The sequence below is a fragment of the Bombina bombina genome, chromosome 1 (assembly GCF_027579735.1).
Source record: "Bombina bombina isolate aBomBom1 chromosome 1, aBomBom1.pri, whole genome shotgun sequence".
In the NCBI taxonomy this organism is placed as follows: Eukaryota; Metazoa; Chordata; class Amphibia; order Anura; family Bombinatoridae; genus Bombina; species Bombina bombina.
The window spans coordinates 235,197,101-235,221,894 of record NC_069499.1 but is presented as its reverse complement, the minus strand read 5'-3'; positions in this window follow the sequence as shown (position 1 = coordinate 235,221,894).

The following is a 24,794-nucleotide window of genomic DNA, read 5'->3' as shown; positions in this document are numbered from 1 at the left end:
ATTGACATGAACCCAAAATATTCCTTATACTGGCTACTTCTCGTTGTAAGAGAGGCTTAGAACCCAACTGAAAAATGCCTCCAAATGACTTCCTGTTAGTGAGATGTAAGCAATTACTGACAGGTTTAATCAGCTTCCAATATTCCTTTATGGAGGTCTAATCAACTCTTACAGCAAGTGAGGCAGCTTTATTAACCGGCAACTTATGCAAACCAGAAGAGATCAAAGCATTATTGCTCCAACTACAAAAAAAGTTGGCATTGTACATAAGCAAAGATTTCTGGTTATAAAATAAAAATATAGATAGATAGATATATTTATATACAGTATGTATATATATATATATATATATATATATATATATATATATATATAGTTGTTTATAAAATGTAACAAAACATTAAAATATTTTTCAAATTTCATGCATGTTTACTTATTCTAGCCTTTGAGTACTTTGCTCCAAAGATGGATAACACATGTAATCAGTGGATAAGGTAAGACAGCATTTTTAGGCTCTCTTGGTTAGTGTTGTAAATTTTCACAATATCAGCCTTGTGCCACTTTGCTTTTTCTCTGTTGCATAAAATAAATCCTAATAGCCAATGTAGGGAAATAGTTAATTCTTTTCATAATCAGTACCCCCCACTTCCCATCCCCACCCTATGAGAACAGGAAGCTTAAAAGGAAAAGCTTTCCCGAGTCCAGCAGCTGGGAACGAGGGAACCTGAAACAATATATACACCGAACCAACAATAAAATGGCCCCATCCCCCTGTAAAGGAAACCAGAGAGACACTTCTTCAAACAAGAAAAGAAAAATACTATAAGATGAATTCTGTGACCGAAGAGAATATTTAGATTAAGGGTCACTCTAAAATGATGAGGTAAAAGTAATACAAATATATATCAAAACATTTTAGAGAAAGAGGAATGCCCAGAATACTCTATGATGGTGCATGCAATACCACAGTGATTTGCAACCTTTTTTTTGCCGTGGCACACTTTTTTACATTAAAAAATCCTGTGGCACACCACCATCCCAAAATTTTACAAAATCACACATTGCCTAATACAGGATATATATACAGTGTATATATATATATATATATATATATATATATATATATATATACACACACTGTACTGTGCTGTCATGCCATGCCTCCTACAAACTATACATGGCATATTGACATTCATTCACAAACAATCATAATGATTGTCTGTGAATGAATGTCATGGTTGTAAATTATGCCCGATGAGCCTGTCACATACCTCCCAATATTTCAAAATTTGAAAGAGGGACACCCCCGCACTGTTGTCAGTCTGCCGCGGCACACCTGAGGATCTCTCACGGCAAACTAGTGTGCCACGGCACACTGGTTGAAAAACACTGCAATACCATATACCAAAACACTATGCCTTTGAAGGCACTAATAAAATAAGGGAATAAAACATTACAAATATTGAAGAACAAATGTTTAATATAAAATAGAGCTATTTTTAAACAATATTTCATAATTTCAAATTAATAAGTAAATTGTTGTACTAGCTAGGCCTCATACTTCTCATCTGTAATTTTTGTCAAGTTTAAAGTAAGCAGCTTTAAAAAATAACTTAGATTTGTGACTAATCTGTCTTGTATGATGATGCTGATTAAAAATGTATTTAAATGTTTTCTTCTTTTTTTTAATAAAAATGCATTTGGACAGTTGAAATAAGTCAGTGGAAACTATTGCTACTTAGTTTATTTTTTAAAAAAACATAGTTTGCTCTAGGGACTAAAAAGTGTATGTATTAATTAAATATTAATGGAGTAAATACAATATATTTTTAAAAAGAAATCACAAGAAATTGCTAATATATAAGTCGATCTTCCTTAAGTTTAGTATACGTCCAACCAATTTATTACCAAATAATTTTTTCTTTATAAGAGATAAACGAAGATAATAAATACCATTAATTTGGCCTATCCTAAATTATAAAAATTCAGCCATCTGGCAGACACATAATTAGCTTTTACAAATGAAGTTGTGAATTTCTGATTAATGGTGTCTTTTAAATGCCATACATCATTGGTAAGAATGATTAGTTAGAAAAGATAATAAAATGTATCTAAAAAAAAAGCACTAAACCCTCATAAAATATAAATTGCAATAATAAAACTATGCCACATTTTAGATAACATTATTTTTTAAGATAATTTTTTTTGTATTATTATTAATAATAATAATAACAACAATGATTGCATGACAAAGAAGAAAACTAGAAAACTATGAAATAATTAGTACTGTTGATTCTGTATTACGTAATAAAATCTAGGCATTTAGCAATCAGTGTGGCTTTTTGCAGACAATTATTACATTTAATATTTGTAATTTTTGCTCTTTAAAAAACAAAGTTTTAATTTTGAATCTCTCTGGTAAATTAAGATATGATAAAATATTATTTCTAAACTTTGTAACTAATATTAATCCCTATATCACATCATAATTAAAAATAATCAAAACAGGAAGATATGTTCCAAATTGATAAACTTATCTTGAATCAATCTTAAAAATGCAACAGTAAAACATTTTATTGGGGTTTATTCTAAATATGAGTAAATAAAAGAATAAACAAAAAACAAACATGATTTATAACCAAAAAAAGTAAAAAATGAATGTTTGTCTTATTTATCATATAAACCAGATTTATTTAGTCTATTAAACATTCCCCTTGGCTCTAAGAGTGAATGCTACTTTCAAAGATAAATATTTCTAGTAAATGTTCTGTGAGGGGTATGGTAATTAAGTTGACAAATTAACAGGAGGGATAAGTGAATTCTGGACAGTATAATAGTGAAATGCAAAGGATGACAAATCTTATTCCTACAGGATGGGTGAGAGGAGCAGAGGGTGCATCCTAAGGGAATTAACTGCTTGGTTTAATGACTTTCCTGTGTTGAGGGAGGGAGCTACTCCCCTTATCAAATGTAAATTAGCTATATTGGGGCAAAATGGGACAAAAAGCCTCAGAAGGCCACAAACACTTCAACACCCAGAAGCAGTCAATAGTGTTGTTAACATTAAAATTCATTCCTTTTAGATTTTGAGATTTTGCTTTGAAAAATCTGTTTTCCCACTTCTGCCCATTCAATCCCCAGGTCATTACAGTAGTTTGTACTTTCTGCAATTATTAAACATATTCCCTGAATTATTTTCTACAAATACAAAAAAATTAACATAAAAACCTCAATTTAGTAAAAAAAATATTTTTTCCTCATGAAAATTTTCTTTTATAAAATGTTAAAATACATTTTGTTAGTAAAGTTAATATTAAAAACCCCTCTGACCAGCTTTTTTTAAAAAAAAACTGACCATTTAATGTTGTTTAAAAATGAGGTTGTATTGGAATATGTGTTAAAGATTACCTTTAATTGTCATTGAGAATAATTATCTCTCATTAACATAACAAACAAGAGAGGAAAAATATAGTGTCCATAGCTGCACAATCTATATAGCTTGATTTGAACAAAATAATTTTGAAAAATAGTACTAGAAATCTATAGAGGACATTTGTAGAGATTATTCTTCTTAAATAATTATATTATTTATGCAGTATATTCCTTCCCAAGAAGATCTAAAGAGATTTATCCCACAGACTTGGACTCACGTGACATCTTCCTGTTTCTTACAATTTCTTGCCCATTTCACATGCAATTTCCTCTGCCTTTCTCCTGGACATTATATCCTTTCTCCTGAAATACTCTAAATTGATCTCCATTTCCCCCACCTCCAACTACCTGGAAGCCCTCCTCTTTCCTTCATGTATCGCCTAATCTTATACCAAGTCAAAAGGAATGATTAAATGATTGATGCTCAATAAACATTTTTGGTCCATTCATCTCCTAGTATTACACTGAAACTCTGATAGCACAAATTGAAAAATTGATATTGGTATATAAATAAATAAAATAATATCTAATTAATCACTAAACACATTGTCCCAACTATACAAATTGGACCACAGATTATATAAATGCCCCTACTACATGTTACTTGCAGATTGTCTGAAAATGCTTTATATAAAAATCCATATAGACAATACATATGCCCTGCTATATAATTCAATCATATCTCTACAAACATAAATACTAATAGAATATGAAATCTGATAGGTGACCTCTGCCATAGATCATTTACTTTGTTTAAACAGGCTCAGATCTTATATCTGCAACTATGATGTAGCTGCAATAAAATAAAAATAAAAAATCTAAAGATTAATTTTTACGGAGAACGACTTTGAAAAAAAAAGTTTTTTCCAATGATGACTACAATTGAATACAACTATGGAAATATGGAAATAGTAATTATATATATAAAGTAGAAATCCAGGATTCAAGCACTCACTTGCAGGGTACAACTGACGGGGTGCACTTGAAATGTAATGCATACAAAACTTCAAAGTCAGGAAAGCACTGAGGGACGTCTCCCTTAAAATACAAAAATACACAATTTACATTTGTAGGAGTTAACTAATAGGAGTTAACTAATCCTATTAAAATAGGTTTTACTTAATTGTATCTCATTTCTAGCCATTTGTATAAATTGTGAATTACATCTGTTTTTTTGTATTTTAAGGGAGACGTCCCTCATTCTTATATCAGCCATTATTTTAATAGGATTTGTTAACTCTTATAATATTGGTATTTATATAATACACTTCCTTTTGATTAAATGTCTATAGAATAAATGTGGTTGTTACTTCTAGCTTTCTAGCACCCTCTCTTTTATTTCTTTTTGTGTTTTAACCATCCTTGAATAGGTGTTGATGCTGGAGTTTTTACTTTTGGGATCAAATTTCCCTTTTGCTCTGAACTCAGTAGTTACTGTATCAGAAATACCAAAGTGTTCTTTCAAACGTAATGATCTCTGAAACTTATACAGGTCCACTTTCAAAGAGAAGTCATCATCATACGTGGTAGGAACAAACTTGAATCCCTTTTGCAATAGAGAATGTTCTGTGTCAGTTAAATTATGTGAGCTCAGATTCATGATGATATTCACTTTGGTGGAGTCTACTTTCGCCATTGCTGTGGTGGTCATTCCCCTTGCCCTGTAGCTTGTAACCGCCCCTCTGTTTGTGTGGCCTCGGACTTGACTGTTTTTTGAACGGGTTATCATGGCTTGGGATCGTTGAGCCTCCTTCCCAAGTTCAGGGGTGCCTCCATCATTGTCTGAGCTATTATCAGAACTCTCTACTGTGTTCAAACTCCTAGGTTTAATGACTCTAGCCCTTCCTCTCTTGTGGGCCCAATACCCATCTATAAATTCTTCTTTCTTTATAATCAGAAGTAACCGCTTCCCACTTATTAAGCTGATCAATTCCTTTTCATAGTTTTCAAGCTGTTGTTTTAATTTGTCCAGCCAAGCATTAGTGGGGTCCTCGGTTAATTTGTTTAGATGGGTAGTGTCAAAGGTCTGTATCTCAACCTCCAATACTCTAAGTTGTTCTCCCATCTCCTAAATTACCAACAACATGAGGTCCAGGGAACATTTGTTCAAAATCCCACACCATTCCTTACAAAATATTGGGTTATTACGGCCAATAGTGGGTATATTTTTTATTCGGAAGCCTTTGGGGATAAATAGTTTCCTGTGATACTCTGAAAGATAGCAGCCACGTAATTTCAAATCCACTCCTTTTCTCTTAATTTTGAGTAGATAGTAAAACAGTTGTACAGGATGCTCCCTTTTTGTTTTAATCGTTAGTGCATCAAATCTAATTCTGCTAGCGTCAGCCTCTGTAAACTGGAACACATTTTCTCCTTCAATATTGTCATCTCCTTCAATTTCAAGCTCTCCTTCCTCCTGGCTCATATTGCAATATGAAACGTATGTGCACACACCTCCACCAGAGTTAAAAACAAAAGAATGTAAGTCTCTAGTCCTTAGGAATACATCCTGTATATTTCCATCAATAGGGTGCTGTAGATCCAAACATTCATGCATAAAGTAGAAATCCAGGATCCAGCACTCACTTGCAGGGTACACCAGTTTACTGAGGCTGGCGCCAGCAAAATTGGATTTGATGCACTTAACGATTAAAACCAAAAGGGAGCATCCTGAACAACTGTTTAACCATCTACTCAAACTTAAGAGAATAGGAGTGGATTTGAAATGACATGGCTGCTATCTTTCAGAGTATCACAGGAAACTGTTTATCCCCAAAGACTTCCGAATAAAAAATATACCCACTATTGGCCGTAATAACCCACTATTTTGTAAGAAATGGTGTGGGATTTTGAACAAATGTTCCCTGGACCGCATGTTGTTGGTAATTGAGGAGGTGGGCGAAAAAATTAGAGTATTGGAGATTGAGATACAGATCTTTGAGACTACCCATCTAAATAAATTAACTGAGGACCCCATTAATGCTTGGCTGGACAAATTAAAACAACAGCTTGAAAACTATGAAAAGGAATTGATCAGCTTTAAAGAAAATAAGTGGGTGGTGGTTACTTCTGATTATAAGAAAGAAGAATTTATAGATGGGTATTGGGCCCACAAGAGAGGAGCTATTACCCTAGGAATAGAAGGGCTATAGTCATTAAACCTAGGAGTTTGAACACAGTAGAGAGTTCTGATAATAGCTCAGACAATGATGGAGGCACCCCTGATCTTAGGGAGGGGGCTCAAGGATCTTAATCCATGATTACCCATTCGAAAAACTGGCAAGGCAGAGGCCACACAAACAGAGGGGCGGGTACAAGCTACAGGGCAAGGGGACGACCACCACGGCAATGGCACAAGTAGACTCCACCAAAGTGAATATCATCATGAATCTGAGCTCACATAATTTAACTGACACAGAACATTCTCTATTGCAAAAGGGATTCAAGTTTGTTCCTACCACGTATGATGATGATATTTAATCAAAAGGAAGTGTATTATATAAATACCAATATTATAAGAGTTAACAAATCCTATTAAAATAATGGCTGATATAAGAATGAGGGAATATCATCATGAATCTGACCTCACATAATTTAACTGACATGGAACATTCTCTATTGCAAAAGGGATTCAAGTTTGTTCCTACCACGTATGATGATGATATTTAATCAAAAGGAAGTGTATTATATAAATACCAATATTATAAGAGTTAACAAATCCTATTAAAATAATGGATGATATAAGAATGAGGGAATATCATCATGAATCTGACCTCACATAATTTAACTGACATGGAACATTCTCTATTGCAAAAGGAATTCAAGTTTGTTCCTACCACGCATGCTGATGACTTTTCTTTGAACGTGGACCTGTATAAATTTCAGAGATTATTACGTTTGAAAGAACACTTTGGGATTTCTGATACAGTAACTACTGAGTTCAGAGCAAAAGGGAAATTTGATCCTAAAAGTAACAACTCCAGCATCAACACCTATTCAAGGATGGTTAAAGGCTGCATGATTGAGGATCAGCACGAGAAAAAGAATGCAACAATTTAACCAAATTAGAAAGACAAGCTCTTAAAGATTTGCAATGCAATCGTGACCTGGTGATCAGGGAAGCAGATAAATGGGGTGCCCTGGTGCTTCAGGACTATGATGGTTATAAAGGCGAAATCATGGGCCAGTTGTCTGATACCCAAACCTATAGAAAACTACCCAGGGACCCCACAAATATCTTCAAAATGAAGATTGACACCAATCTTGAATGTCTCTTACAACGGGACATTATTACTAAATCAGTAAAGGATTATCTGCAAGTAAGCTTCCCGAGAATACCAGTAATCTACACTTTACCTAAGGTACATAAGAATCCTACATGTCCCCCTGGCAGACTTATTGTTTCTGCTAGGGGTTCCATACTTCAACCATTAGCAACTTACGTGGACTCAATCCTACAATCCATGGTACGTAGTATTTCATCATTTCTGCTTGACTCCATGGCTCTTATTAAGATTTTACAATCATGGCCAAATTACTCAGCTGATGACATTCTGGTCACACTTGATGTGACCAGTCTGTATACTTTAATCCCGCATGAACAGGGTATGATGGCTGTCCGCAAATATCTTCTTGAATATCCCTATGTTGGTCCCCCAGTTGATACAATTATACAGCTTTTGGACTTTTGTTTAAAGTATAATTACTTAAAGTTTGAAAAAAAAAAATTCTGCAGATCTCTGGCACAGCGATGGGGTCCAATGTGGCCCCATCCTATGCTAATTTATGTATGGCCTACTTTGAGATGGAAGAAACGCACCTGTTCACGGATACAAGGGTCAAACTCCTCAAGAGGTATATAGATGACCTTTTTATCATCAGGGGAGGCTCTATCACAGATCTCCTGCTTTGGTTTGAAGAACTAAACAAAGTAAACCATTGTGTTCAGTTTAAAATAGTACATCACGCTAAACAGATCGACTTTCTTGACCTCAGAGTGTATAAAGATGAAGCTGGTTTCGGTACCACACTCTTTCAGAAAGCGACGGACAGGAACTCTTTATTGGAAGTTACAAGCTACAATCCCCCAAGCCTTTAAAAAGCATTACCGAGATCTCAGTTCAAGAGGGTGGTGCGTAAAAACACTGATGACAATATGAAGAGGGAACAGCTGTTAGCCATGCAACAGGGGTTTGAGGAGAGAAGATATGGTGCTACTCAAATGCATCAGGCCTTGAGGTATACCATTGATATGACACAGAACCAGGCATTATCAACGGTGAATAAAAGTGAGAAGAAAAGCAGGATGATCTTTACAACTACCTTTACCCCTGAAAGGATTGATTTTTTTCCAAACCATTAAAATAATATTGGGACGGGGCGGAGTTAGCCGCTGAGGAAGCAGGACATGTTCTGAGGAAGCTCCTGACAATATTCATTCTATAACAGCAATTATCTCTTAAAAGTATCACAAATTTTATATATTATTAGTCCAGAAGGATTAACAGAAGCAGCGGGGCTGAGGAACAGGTGAAGAAGTGGTGGTTTGCAGGAGAATTTGCCCGGCTTGTGAGGAATCGCTACGGGAGCTACACCCTATCCAAAATGGCGATGATCCTATGCCTATTACAGCAACTCGAAACTAAACTGGATTTTCACTTCCTTCAGCTAAGAGAGGAACTGGTCTTGCAAAGGAATATGACAGGAGAGGAATATGGACTTCTCCCTAAGCTACTCATGCCTGTGGCCACTCTATCTGACACTTTCTCCTCCTTCCAACAGCAAAATCCGAGCCTGGCAATGCTCTTACCAACTTAAACACGAGCGCCCATCACTCTCCCAATCTAGAAGGGATTACCAGATATGTGAAGAGCACACTTTCCCCCGTGTTGGCTCCGGACCCTAACTTGAGCATCAGTGAGCGACCCATAGAGTTGGAAGAAATAGCCGACTCATTAGACCGCGGGAACTATGAAAAGCACTTCCCTACATCACCCAGCTGGGCCCTAGAAACTGGCCAAGGACTACCAGTGATCATCGCTTTGGGGGCTAATACTTGCATGGCACATAACGTGCCCGCCTCACCCGAGACAGAAATCACCGATTTTTACACTTCTGCATGGTCTTCAGAGGCGGTACCGTTATCTAATACCTCAGCCCCAGGAACAGCTGGAGAGTTCTCGAGCACGGCACTATCCTCAGAAGAGTCTTATGAGGGCAGATTGAATTTACTACAGTCCCGACACCACTTGAGTCTTAAGACAGTCGCACGCATTGTTTGCCTCTCCTCAATGTTAAGAAGATCTGCAAAACAGCTTGATATAAGGGTGAGAATTCCTGGAACCATCTGGATTATATTGGGCTGTAGACTGGGCATCGGGTAGAGTCTTAGGCATCCTCTCATTTCCCAACAACAATATTCTATATAAGACACTGTCCCTTGCGCCTGTTGCTTGCCAGCTTGACAACCCAGTTTCAAATAGTTAGGAAACCCCATTATTTTAATCTAAGGTTCACATCTAGCTAGTTGGTCATCACCTGGTATTATACAGCCTATTTTGTAAAATGTAATGGACACTGGACATTGGATATCTGTTATATCTTTAAGAGACTCATTGTTATGTGATATGTTCCTTCACTTTTTCCTGTGACGCACTGTCTGAAGTTATACACTTGTTAACAGGTAGCGGTACCACTTTCTATCATTAAGCATATAGCTCATGGCGATATCACACCCTTACTGCTGAGCAGTGCATCTCTCTACAAGCTCCACAGTGCACTTTGAATGACCTGTTTTACTTACCTAAAGCCTAGCACGATATTGCATTACAAGCAGATCTACTTAAGCCTTGTGCAGGTAGCTTGCCCACTATAAATAATGATCCAGTTCAGTTAATATATCATGCTCTGATTTCTTTTTACTACTAAAGCTGTTAATTGGGTTACAAGGCTCCAGGGGATATAATCTTTAACTTTGTATACCCTTTTGGGATAGCTATGTCCCCATGAGTAATAGAATTCGGGCTCTGGGTAGCTTCTCCTCATTGGTAGGCTAACTTCACTATGTTTTACTCTGTCACACAGGATTTTCTATGTATTGTTTACTGTTCCTCTCCCTACCTTATTGACACCTTCTTACATTTAGTGGTGCTCCTTATCTATATACTAACAGAACAGTATTGTTACACTTAGAAATGTTGGGAATTTACAAAATGTAGTCCTCTAGCGGAATAAGTATAAAGATTCAGTACAAGTTATTATGTTCACAACCATTTTACTATAGCATGTCACTGATTATAACTAAGATCTTCCAGAGCCCATACTAATATAACAATAGGTTACTATACCCTCTGCAAAAAAAAGAAAGAAAAAGGAAAAGAAGAAATATTGCTACCACTCTATTAGAGATGTCCTGGGTTAATTTTTTTTTTTTTTTTTTAGTATCATCACTATATATTTCTGCTACAAGTATTGGGATTCAAATTATATGAGATTATACACATATCCGTATCTATCACCTGGCTCCAGATATAGCTTAGTTTACCTTCTACTTTTATGCCCCATATCTATCTCTCCTACAAAGACATAACCCCTTCTATACTATACATCACAGTGTTTACACTAATATGCTGAGTTCATCTACTTATTCTGTGACTCTCTACATGTTAAGGGATACCGTGTCATCTAGCCATCTGTATGTCAGGCAATACTTCAGTGGAATGGGTAATGTTTTTATATATGGCTCATTCCGATCCACAATAGATTGCAGCATATATCCTTTGTAACCCTACGTTTCAGTAGAGGAATCTGACTATACACTAGCTTATCCTGTTAGCTTACCCTTCCCACGCCTAATGATGAACCCACTGGAGTGCTGTAAAGTTATAAGGCTACCCCGTGTCCACCTGTACTCAGTGTCTCAGATTATCCTCATCCTATGAGTACTTTAACTTTGAAGGCACTGATATATTATGTGGTATCTGTCTCTGGATATCTCTTATTATGCTATCTTAAAGGTTAAATTCGGTGCTACTCACAACATCTGTATCCTTTAATTGCCCTCCACTCTAACATCACTACTAACTCCGCCCCCTCCCCCCCCCTTCTCCCAGCTAGAGTGGCTCTTGCCTGCTGAAATACCCTCCCCCTAATATCCATACTGCCAACTCCCCCTTTTGCCTCTATTTCTTATTTCACTCCTAGTTAAACCAGTTCATATTTCCCATTGCAAAACGGGGACCATTTTTATTCTTCTCAGAATATAAAAAAGAGGTTTAATTTCACCCTATATAAAAGCCTTATGGACATGCTAAGTTAGTTTGTCTTAGTCTATTATTCCCTTTTACTAGCTTTTTATGGTAGACTGGTTTATCCTATCACTGGCTGGTAGAATAGCTGACTACATCATAAGCCCTGTAAGCATAATGTCCACACTGCTTCAAAGATCTACAGAGTTTATGTCTAGAACTGTAATAGACTTACATCTCTACTGTACCTTTATATTAAGTTTGTATGTTTTATTGGAATTTTTGTTCACGGGTGTCTTTATCTGTAACGCTTTATTCAACCTCAATAAAAAATATTTATTAAAAATAATATTGGGACATTCTGGCCACAGATAAGTCCCTTCCATTTGAACAGATGGACAGCCCTATGGTCGGGTTCAGACGTGGGTGATCCTTGAAGGATCCTCTCTTACGTCCAGACAACAGGGAAAGTTACACCAGCAATACCTGGCTAAGTACCACCAAGAAAGGATGTTTTAGGTGTAGTGGATGCACCACCTGGGGTAGTCTGACTCAGAGTTACTTCTTTGTACACCCTTGGACAAACAGGAGTTTCCATATTAGACACAGGGTGACTTGAACTACAACGTTTGTTGTTTATCTGCTACACTGTCTGTGTGGCAGATTTTATGTGGGCAAGACCCAGGATGGTCTCAGAATGAGAACTGCCAACCACCGGACTGCCATTCGTAGTGTCATCAAAAATGGAGAATCTGAGCAGCTGGTGGCTCTGCATTTTTTTAGGAATAGCCATAGTATCAGATCTGGGATATATTATAATAGACCATATGCCTATTTCATCTAGGGGAGGTGACAGAGCCAAACGTCTATTACAAAAAGAGTCTCAGTGGATTTTTAATCTGGATATCATGCATCCAAAGGGGCCGAACATGTTGATTGACTTCCAGTGCTTTTTGTAGTGGCCTGTTGGTAATGTCTTTCTGATATGACTTTATTACAGGTAGTGCTAGTTACCAGTATTCTTTAGTCCTGAGATGGATATAGATCTAACAAACTAGGGGTGGCCTGCTAATCTAGTAGAATAGCTTTTAGCTGGATATGCCACTATACATTCATGTATGCCAGACTACACTATAGTACACTAGATATTATTTAGTGTTTAGTATATCCTAACATGGTATTTACTTCAATTTAACCAATTAAAGTTAAGCTTGTTGTATTGATATAGCTAGTTTTAGCCGACTAGGTTTACCAGGCAGTAATTAATATGTAGTATACGTAATGGTCTTTTAAATGTGCCTAGTTAGGCTATTATGTGCATCATGTGTAGATTGTGTTCTCCATTCATTTGTAAACCAGCATCTAATAACGTGTGCCTTTCTGTTTAACTCCTGTTGCTATGCATGTCGTTTACAACCGTTTTCACAGTGAATTTGTGAGTGTTTGTTTATCTTGTATTGGTCTGAGGACGGGGGAAACCCCAAAAACGTTTACCGCTTTATTAAAGTGTTAAAATATTATGGAGAGTGCCTTCCTGGCTTTTAAGTTTATATATATATATATATATATATATATATATATATATAGTATGAACTGAAGTAGGACAGGACCCGGTGATGATCCGTGTATGACCCACAACAATAACAGCCAGCACCAGAGAAATGTTGAATCACCAATTTAATGCAAAAACAGCATAACGTTTCAGCCCCCACAAGAGCCTTGATCACATGCAGCAAAATGAAAAGCAGGCATAAGATACAAAACCAATAGAAAACCTTAAATACCCCCACCCACCAATCAAATACGCAACACAGAACCATTACCGCATGTGAGTCTAAGCACAGCTGTATCGCATAGCAATCAACATTGACCATGAACTGCCACTTGTAACCAAAGCAACAGTGTACTAACAAACAATACAAAACAATGTATTGCCACTGCGCATGCGTGCGTGATGACGTAATTACGCTAACGTATGTAACCATGGTAATCACACAAACAAAAGCCTCTAGCTACGGCGCACTCGCGTGACTGGCAATCCAAGCTGAGCAACAGCTCAATCAATGTATGCGTAAGTGGTAACCATGGTAACCACACAAAGCGTCCAATATGTTATTAGGATTTAAACCAATACATAGGTATACAATATGTCAATGACAAAAACAATAGGCAACCTACCAAAATTATATAGATTATTGCGAACCCCATTTTAATTGATCATACACCTAAATCCAGACGTGGAGGTGATCGGGCTAAGGCCCTTCTGAAGATGGAGACACGTTGGATCTATCGTTTAGACACAAAATGCTTAAACGTGATGATTGATAATAGCTGTTTCTACAAGTGACTGTGGGCTTTCTCTCATCTTCTTGATGACCAGTTTCTGCCATGTTCCTGATGCATGCTGCTGATTAATGTAAATAGTTGCCTATTGGCTGTTACCTTATTACACTAAGGGTTGACACCTCAATATATACTGCAGTTTGATCTGTTTGCCTTTTATTATGTAGCCGTTTTTGGCTCTTCAAGTTTATACTTTTGGGCTGTGAAAACTAGTGTATTTTGCTAACATGCCAATTTATTGTTTTAATTTTTTCACTAGATGTTTTGTGATCAGATATCTATACACTTATATATTACCGCTATGGTTCCAATCTGTGCTATGTGATGATGTGATGTATGGTTCTCTATTTTTAATTAGGGTTCGCAATAATCTATACAATTTTGGTAGGTTGCCTATTGTTTTTGTCATTGACATATTGTATACCTATGTATTGGTTTAAATCCTAATAACATATTGGACGCTTTGTGTGGTTACCATGGTTACCACTTACGCATACATTTATTGAGCTGTTGCTCATCTTGGATTGGCCAGTCACGCGAGTGCGCCGTAGCTAGAGGCTTTTGTTTTTGTGATTACCATGGTTACATATGTTAGCGTAATTACGTCATCACGCACGCATGCGGCGTGGCAATACATTGTTTTGTATTGTTTGTTAGCACACCGTCGCTTTGGATACAAGTGGCCTTCGCGGTCAATGTTGATTGCTTTGCGATACAGCTGTGCTTAGACTCACATGCCGTAATGGTTCTGTGTTGCGTATCTGATTGGTGGGTGGGGGTATTTAAGGTTTTGTATTGGTTTTGTATCTTATGCCTGCTTTTCATTTTGCTGCATGTGACCAAGGCTCCTGTGGGGGCTGAAACGTTATGCTGTTTTTGCATTAAATTGGTGATTCAACATTTCTCTGGTGCTGGCTGTTATTGTTGTGGGTCATACATGGATCATCACCGGGTCCTGTCCTACTTCAGTTCATACTATTTTGGATTTACTTGGCCTGGCACAGAGTGGTTGTGAGTGTTGGTGAGTGCTGATCTTTTGTACAAATATATAGATATATATAGATATATAGATATAAATCAAACCACTGCACTCCCTTGCTGTGCAAATCCTCAGGTGCTCAGTCCATAGAAATAGATACACTGTATAGTAAACCAGGCACTCTTGCTTAATTCGAATAAATTCTTTATTATCCGGTACAATCCGGTATTCCCAATGTTTCGGCCTTCACATTGGTTTTTTGTCAAGGGTACAAATCTGTCAAAACAGTACACAGGTAATCACAAAAAGTTCTACTTACATATTTACAATGTCACACATGGAAACACAGAACAAATCATCAAACCAGAAATGATGTCATACCTGATCCGGGTCCGGCTATCACATACTTCCCCTTCATTAACCAAAGATTTTAAGGCCCCCAGGTCAAACAACAAGCCAATCAGAGCAGCAAGGTGTAACTATTGCCCTGACAACCAGCAAGCAGAAATAAATTGAACACTACCTGCAGCAAAATAAAAACATACTGGCAACTAAAAAAATTAAAAAATTTAAATATTATTATTTTTACCCAAAGATGTATCTAGAGCTGGATAAGAGAGTGACAGACACTTACGGAATACAAATCTATTACAAAAGTCTAAACCTATATAGATGGAAGTGGCACAAACATTGAAAAAAAAATATTTACTCAGTACTATGCTCCTAAGCATACATATTTAATCTCACTTCAAATACAGCAAAAATATAGTGTAACAGTGGTTCTCTATCTCTCAGAGAGAAAACATGATACCTTTACATGCTTATTTAACCCTCACGGGCCATTGTTTGTAGGCGATAAATCCACTCCACCTCCCTACAGAGTAACTGTTTTTTAATGTCACCCCCTCTTGGATGGCGTTTAATCTCATCTATGGGCATACACCTTAGGTCAGCCACACCATGGTTAGCTTCCAAAAAATCCAAGGCAGGGGGCGGAGCTTAGCCACGCAGGCGGATGGCTGGGTTTTGAATCAGCTCCTAAATCCCCAAGCAGCATATGTTTTAATTTAGGCACTTTTCCCCTCTAAATCATCCCTTCTTGTGTGGGAGCACTACCCTCATCACCCAGTCAGAATTTTGGGGGTAAGAAGTTTGGCTCTGACCGCTCCGGAAATTTCTACTTGGAACGAGTGACTAAGCCTGCACCATCACCGGAGGCCCAGAGCCTGCACCGCACATCACTTGCGCCTTGATGCTTGCTAAGCCTTGACTTTTGCTCATCGGAACCCCTGCACCAGCACTGGAGGCGTTTCCGTGTGGACCGCAAGACCTCCGGTTCACACCTTATGCTGTGACTCTTGCTGGGAGGACCCCCTGCTGAACCCGGTGAGTGGCAACCCGTCCAATACCAAAAAAGAAAAACATACAAAACAAAAGGCCCTCTGAGCCCCTCTGTCTATTGCCGGGGACCTACTATCCTGAGACCTTAATTCCGCCCTGTGGAGGGGCCCATGTCCCAATAAAACCCTGCACTCCACTTTCTTATACCTGGCCCGCATTACCTTCCAGAACTGGTATGCGCCATCTTTTCAAGAGACCCTGAGAAACCCCATGCTTGGCACCTCTCTAACTCCTCTAATCGGACCTTAAGGCATTCGGGCAAACTCCCTCCTGCCCACCTGATTGAGTTTTACCCTGCCCCCACTGTACCCTCCGGGGCTACCGTGAACTTTCTAAGGGCCTACACAGCCACGTGGGTCTTCTTCAAAACTGCGGCCTGCACATGCCTCTTTAACAAATCACTCAGGCCAAGTAGTGATGCCGTGCAAACGTCAGAATAAACCAGACAAAGTCACTCCAGCACGCACCCTTACCAGCTACCTGAAACATATTGACACCCACTGCTCTGATTCATCTAGTAGCACTGAACAAGATTTATGTACCACACCACCAAACATGCAGGCCCCTGATCTCCCAACCATGCACCCTATAACTAAAGAAGACCTGCAACTTATCTCATCTAAAGAGGACATCAAAAATGCTGTGAGAGAAATGAGAAACCTCTTTAACGAACTGAAAAAAGACATTAATTCCCTAAACAGCAGGGTCACACACTCAGAGACAAAACATGCTGAAGCAACCACTTCTATCCTGCATTTGCAGCACACTGTACAACAGCAGTCAGAGGCCATACTAACGTTATCAGATAAAGTCGAAGACCTCGACAATAGAGGTCGCCGCAACAATTTAAGGATCAGGGGGGTCTCTGAAACCATTCACCCTCCAGCAATTGAAGGCTATCTGCAAAGCCTGTTTCGCACATTAAAAGACACCCCTTCAGCTCCTGATGTCCCCCTGGAGCGTGCACACCGTGCACTGCGAGCCAAGCCACCCCCTAAATCGCCCCCCCAGGGACATCATCGTCCGTTTTTTTAATTTTAAGGACAAGGAGGAAATTCTCAAATGGGCCCGTACCAAACAACCTTTGCAATATGCTGGAGAGGCATTACAAATCTTCTCAGACCTGTCCCCGGTCACCCTTCAAGAAAGGAGAGACCTCTCACATATCACAGATAGGCTGAAAGCACACAAAATTCCCTACAGATGGGGCTTCCCTGTAGCACTGACGGCCACTTGGCGCAATAAATCAGCAACTTTTCGCCCAGGCTCTGACCCTCAAGACTTCTTTGCAAGCCTCTCCATTGAGGATGACGCTCCACAGCACCTCCCAAACACCGATGCCGCACACTCATCTGCCTAAGGAACTGTCGCTCTCCTGATGGACACTTCTCCCTCTCACTCTTTCTGCTGGAGAACAGAACTCACATCCTAGCATTTGGAACCTTGTATCCTTTTTGAAAATCCTTAGATACTGCCCTTTGTATAATGGCTTTCCTAGGGGCCTGTATGAACTGGCAGTGAACTTGGTCACAGACTTGGACTACCCGCACTTTCCCTGTGATAACCTTTAGTCTACCCATAGTCCCTACAGATTGTATCATTCCCTCTTTGAGTTCAACATTCCATGAATCATCTAATACCCTATTCTTAACCTGATACTTGTATTAGTAACCTAGTTTTAAGATACGGTCCACACTTGGGCCTCCACCCCCTATTTACAGGTTATCTTCATACCCACCGTACACCCCCCCAAGGATACGTTTAGCACCTCTATAAGTGCCTCTATATGTTTTTATATGTTTTTATGGTTGAATTACGTTACATATTTTGTTTGAATTTAATGTTTCCATTTGCTGTTCTCATAATTGTTTTATAAAGTGTATTATTTCCTCCTTGGTGCTCCCCCTCCCCATACTCTCCGTCTTCCCCCTCCTCCCCCCTCTCCCCCCCCCTCCTCCCCCCTTCCCACCCCCCTCCCTCTCTCCCCTCCCCCTTCCCCCTCCTCCCCTCCCTTCCCCCTCCCCTCCCTTCCCCTCTCCTTTCCCTCCCCTCCTCTCCCTCCCCTCCCCTTCCCTTCTATTTCTCTCCCTCTCCCCCCCCCCTCCCCCTCCTTTCCCCCCCTCCCCTTCTCTCCCCCCCCCTTCTCTTCTTATCCTTTCCCTCCTCCCCCTCCCTCCCCCCACCTCCTCCTCCTCTTTCACCTCTTTTCTCTTCTCCCCTTTCCCCCCCCCCCCCTTCCTTTTGTGCCACAATACCTTGTCATCCGACGGCGACTTTGCTGCTCGGATGTTTATTGATATTTTTTAATGTATGCTGTTTTGGGGATTATTTCCCCTTGTTGATCTTATTTCTTACTCACTTCTGTGAGCCTATTCTTTGTCTTTTCTTCTTCCCCCGATATTTTCCAGGGACAATTTTCTTTCATTTCTCCCTCTCTCTCTTATTCCTCCTCCTCTCCTGTCTCTCCTCCTCCTGACCCTTTCCCCTACTGCCCCTTCCTACGCTCTAACCCTCTAGATCTCTCTCTCCTCTTCCCCTCCCTTTTTTTTTTTTTTTCCTCTCCCCTCTCCCTCCCCCCTTCCCCCTGCAGGATGGCCCATAAAGCAAGCAAATTTGGCTCCCATGGCTTGAATTTCACCACCATAAATGCCAAAGGCCTTAATGACCCAGGTAAGAGATCTATAGCCTTCCGAGAACTAGATAAGCTACATAGTCATGTCCTTTTCGTACAGGAAACCCACTCCCGCAGAGGCCACGAGCCCCGATGGTTTAATAAACAATACCCAACAGCTATTTTTGCCTCGGGCTTGACTAAAAGGTGTGGTGTTGGTATACTGATCCACCACTCCGTCCCTCTAAAAATTACACATACAGTTAAAGACCCCGACGGCAGATTTCTTCTAATTAATGGTTTGCTCTTTGACCATCCAATCACGTTGGTCACAGTTTACAGCCCGAACAGCGACCAACATCGTTTCATGTCCAGGATCTCTAAGTTGATTCTGGACCAGGCGTGCGGTCCGGTGTTTCTATCCGGAGACCTTAATGTACCTCTTGACGCCTGAGTGGACACTTCCGGGGGTGTATCAAGTGTTTCCAAAAAAATACTCAAATCTATAAAAACGAGCATTGTGAATCTTGGACTTCATGATGTTTGGAGATCCCACCATCCCAATGGCCGTGACTACACATACTACTCCCCTCCCCATAACAAATACTCACGTATTGACTACTTCCTTTTTGACTCCACAGCTCTAGACATGGCAGGCCACAGCGAGATCGGTTCCATAACCTGGTCTGATCACGCCCCCCTAACTTGCAGCATTCTCTGGCCCGACTTGCCCCCTTCAACCTATATATGGAGACTCGATGACCACCTATTAGATAGACAAGACGTGAAGGACAGTATTCAAAACTCTTTAAATGACTACTTATCACACAACACACCTTCACATACCTCTATCTCTTGCTTCTGGGAGGCCCATAAGTGTGTCATTCGCGGAGAATTTCTTAAACACAAGTCCCGCTTAGTCAAACAACACAGATTAAAACAGACACAACTTCTAGACAAAGTAGCGGAGCTAGAAACTATACATAAAAATGACCCCTTAGATAAGGCCACAGGTAATCTGTTAAAGGAGACTAGATCAGCACTTGCACAACACCAACTTGAGTCCTACCAGCGCAAGATCCTTTCCATGAAACAACAATATTACGAGGGGGGTAATAAACCTGGCAAACTATTAGCCAGGAGCATTCGCAGACAACAACTTAAACAACTTAAATCCCACATACATTTCTTAGAGAAGGAGGACGGTACTATAGTGCTAGGTGCCAAGCAAATAGCGGCCTCCTTCCACTCCTACTATTCGAGACTATATAATATATCATCCACAGACACTGCCCATGCACAGACTCCCTCCTCACTGACTCGACTCAACAAGATAGACTGCTATTTATCCTCTATAAACCTTCCACAGCTTGACTCAGTCGGTAAGGAATCACTAGACGCGCCTATCACCATGGAGGAGCTGTCCCAAGCGCTGACAGACCTCCCAGCAGGCAAATGTCCCGGCCCAGACAGGCTCCCACCAAAATATTTTCGGGTTTTCCTTAAAACACTCGGCCCCCATATGTTAGAATTATTTAATCATTTGATAAAAGACCCGCAGTTGCCCAGTTCCTCCCTCGAGGCGCACATCACTGTTATCCCTAAACAGGGTAAGCCCCCCACCACCAGCCAATTACCGCCCGATATCTCTCTTAAATTCGGATATCAAAATTTTCGCTAAAATTTTGGCCAGGAGGCTTAACAAATATCTCCCCCTTTTAATTTCCTCCGACCAGGTGGGTTTTGTACCCGGAAGGGAGGCACGCGACAATACTAGTAAAGTGATCCAACTCATTTCGCATGCCCAGGTTTCGGGGGAACGTTTGGCACTTTTCTCGACCGACGCGGAGAAGGCCTTCGACCGCATCGACTGGCTTTTTCTGCGGCGGGTCTTGAAGGCTATGAACTTCGGTGATCCTTTTATTAATATGGCATTCGCACTATATTCTTCTCCGAATGCCAGAGTTCGGGCCAACAACACCCTCTCTGACACCTTTTCCATCTCAAATGGCACCCGACAGGGTTGCCCCCTGTCCCCCCTCCTCTTTGCCCTTTCCATAGAGGCACTAGCCCAGAAGGTTCGTGACAACCCTAAAATTAGTGGGATCCGGTTGGGCGACACAGATTACAAACAGGCTCTCTATGCAGACGACATTCTTTACACGCTTACCAATATTGACTCTTCAATCCCAGAACTGTTAACTGAACTATCACAGTATGGAGAACTCTCCAATTTCCATCTCAATCTAACCAAATCAGAAATCCTGAATATCAACGCCCCCACGGACCAAATTCAGAGCCTTGCCACAAGTATCACATTCGCATATCCATATCCAAATTGAAATATCTGGGTATTTTTCTATCTGCCCACCCCTCGGATCTCTTCAAAAATAATTTCCTTCCTCTACGTAGTGAAATAGCGAAAGACCTATCCTCCTGGTCAAATAAAATGCTATCTTGGCTGGGCAAAATTAGCCTAATCAAAATGAATGTCCTGCCCCGCATTTTGTACCTACTCCAAACTGTCCCAATAACTTTACCGAAGGACTACCTCTCTCAACTACAACGACTCTTAGAACAGTTTATATGGGCTGGGGCGAAACCGAGGATACCCAGAAAAATGCTATATCTCCCTCGAGAGAGGGGTGGCCTGGGATTCCCAGATCTAGCCACATATCGACGGGCAATTCTTCTACAGAGATTGGTTGAACTGTCTCACAACACTACCCAAAAACAATGGGTCAGACTTGACGGACAAATTTTTAAATTGCACAACGTCGGTACCCTAGCCTGGGTTCCTCCTTCTGGACGTCCTGACTTGACACAGAAATACCATCTTACCTCCTCTATACTTCACGAATGGGACAGATTATTAGCCACCTCCACCCACATTTCCTCGACATACTCCCCATTGCTCCCTATAATAGAGAACCCCAGTATCCCATATTATGTCTTAGGGACCCGCATGAGTACATATTACAGTCTCCGAGAGAGCATGTTACACCACGCATTGCACGCAGGCAGACTCCGCTCCCAATCCGACATGTCTGAACAGTACGGAGCCTTGTTCTCGTCTTGGCTCCGTTATCACCAACTTTCACACTTTCTCACTCATCATAAACATAGGGACAGGTTCATGAGAGACCTAACACCTTTCGAGACCCTCTGCACCCTTGTGACACTCCCCAAATGACTAATCTCAAAGATATATAAACTGTTATTATTGCCACCCGACACACAACTCCCCTCCTACACTATAATTTGGACCAAAGACCTTAACAATACTTATGATGTGGAGGACTGGTCACCCTCATTTGCTCTCACCAGACGCTGCTCTGTCTCTGCAGCTGTCCAGGAGATTCATTTGAAGCTGGTATTATACCCCAGATAGACTGCACAGGTACTTTCCATCAGCCAGCCCCCTGTGTTGGAGAGGTTGCGGCGAGCAGGGCTCACTGTTCCACATTTGGTGGTCTTGCCCTTTGTTAAGGGGGTTCTGGACGGCTGTCATTGAGATTATGTCTCGCAGGTACCGAATATCTATTCCGGACTCCCCTGAGATTCTGCTCTTGCTTCGCCTTCCCAAAACCAAAGATATTTTCACTATGACCCTCCTCCTGATTATGATCACAGGGGCTAAGAGACTGATTCCTAGGAAATGGAAGTCTACACAGGTCCCCTCCCTTGACGAGTGGTTCTCCTCAGTAGAGGAACTATTAAATTTGGAGAGACTACATTATTTTAAAACTAACCAACTGGCTTCTCACGACATGATTATGGCGGCCTGGAGGGAAACCCCCCTGTAGTGTATCATCTGGCGGTCCCATTCCATCCCTCTCCCCTTCCCCCCCCCCACTTTTTTTTTTTTCCCCATTGTGCCCTCTCCCCCCCCCCCTTCTCACGGATGTGCCCTTCCACCTCCTTCCCCTCCTTCCCCTCCTTTCTTTTTCTCTCTGACTTTTTATTTTTTTCTTTCCTATGGTTAATCTTTTGATAATATGCTATATCTACAAGTTTGTAAACTATCTGTCAATGTTCTTTTAAAAAAAAAAAAAAAAAGCCTACAGGCTTTCTACATATTTGGAGATCTTGGGATCCCCTTTTTGAGGGAGGTCCCTTGACCCTTCATAAGCGCACACTACGCAGACTTTGCTTCCTGTACCTGACTTCGGTCACGGACTGTTGTAAAATAATCCTTTATGCTCATTCCGTTTGCTAACGGTAATCAGTTTCATTTGTTGTGACTTTATTGTAACTTTTCTCTGCATATGTTTCAATAAAGCTTGTTTTAAAAATTAAAAAAAAAAAAAAAAAAAATCCAAGGCAACCGGGTGGTCACTTTTTTATTTTTTTAAGGCCTGTCTGATTGTTGATTTATGATTTGCAATTCTGTGCTTTAGGGTGCGCTCCGTTTTACCAACATACATTAACCCACATGGGCACTAAATTATATATACAACCATTTCAGATGAACAAGTTAACCTGTGCTTTAAGTGCATCATCTTCCCAGTAAGTGGGTGTTCAAATGATTCCCCTAAAATCAAACTATTGCAAGTGACACATCCGTCAAACCTATAACAACCAACTTTAGTATCCCAGGACTTATGTATATAACTGCTAATCGGGTCACTCTTGACCAACAGGTCCTTAAGGTTTCTGCCCCTTTTGAAACCCAAAAGTGGGCGTTGACCTAACTTTTTATTGAGTAGTTGGTCACTTTGTAGTAGGTGCCAATTCTTGTGAATTGCCTTTTTCATATTTAAAGACTGTAGATTGTATCTAGGTGAGAAAACACATGAGGGAGGTCCATCATTGGGATTAGTGCCACAGGGTTCTTGTGTAATAATCACCTTAGCCCTATTGAGACACGCCTGCTGGTACCCTCTAGCCAAAAATGTATCCATTTCTCTTTCTCTTAATTCTCTTACTACAGCTTCTGAAACAATTCTTTTAACCCTATGTAGTTGGCTAGATTACAAGTGGTGCGCTATTTAGCACTTTCACTTGCACGCAAACACTGCCAGAAGTAAACTTTTAAAGGGACAGTTAACACCAGAATTTTGTTGTTTAAAAAGATAGATAATCCCTTTTTTTACCCATTCCCCAGTTTTGCATAATCAAAACTGTTATATTAATATACTTTTTACCTATGTGATTACCTTGTATCTAAGCCTTTTCTGAAAGCCTCCTGATCACATGACATTTTATTTATTATCTATTGACTTTCATTTTAGCCAATTAGTGCAGTGTCTGCCACAATCCACGGGCATGATCACAATGTTATCTATATGGTTTACATGAACTAGCTCTCCCCTGCTGTGAAAAGCAAATAAAAAAGCATGTGATAAGAGGCGGCTTTCAAGGGCTTAGAAATTATCATATGAGCCTTTCTAGGTTTAGCTTTTAACTAAGAACGCCAAGAAAACAAAGCAAAATTGGTGATAAAAGTAAATTGGAAAGTTGTTTAAAATTACATGCCCTATTTGAAACATGAAAGTTTTTTTTGGACTTGACTGTCCCTTTAATGCACGCAGGTTAGCACACATAATACAAGTTAAAAGTTGCATGCTAACTTCAGGACTTTGGATATCAAAATCGTGTTAACTTCTTCTCCCCTTAGACTTTAATGGCACGAGCTGATGAAAAAACCTAACACTTATCGCTCTGGTGCTAACCCAACACAGCATTAGACCAAGATCACTCAACCCGAAGGTAGTGATGCATATTTTACATTCTAATGTTCTTCACATAGAAGAAAATGTTTATATAATATATATATATA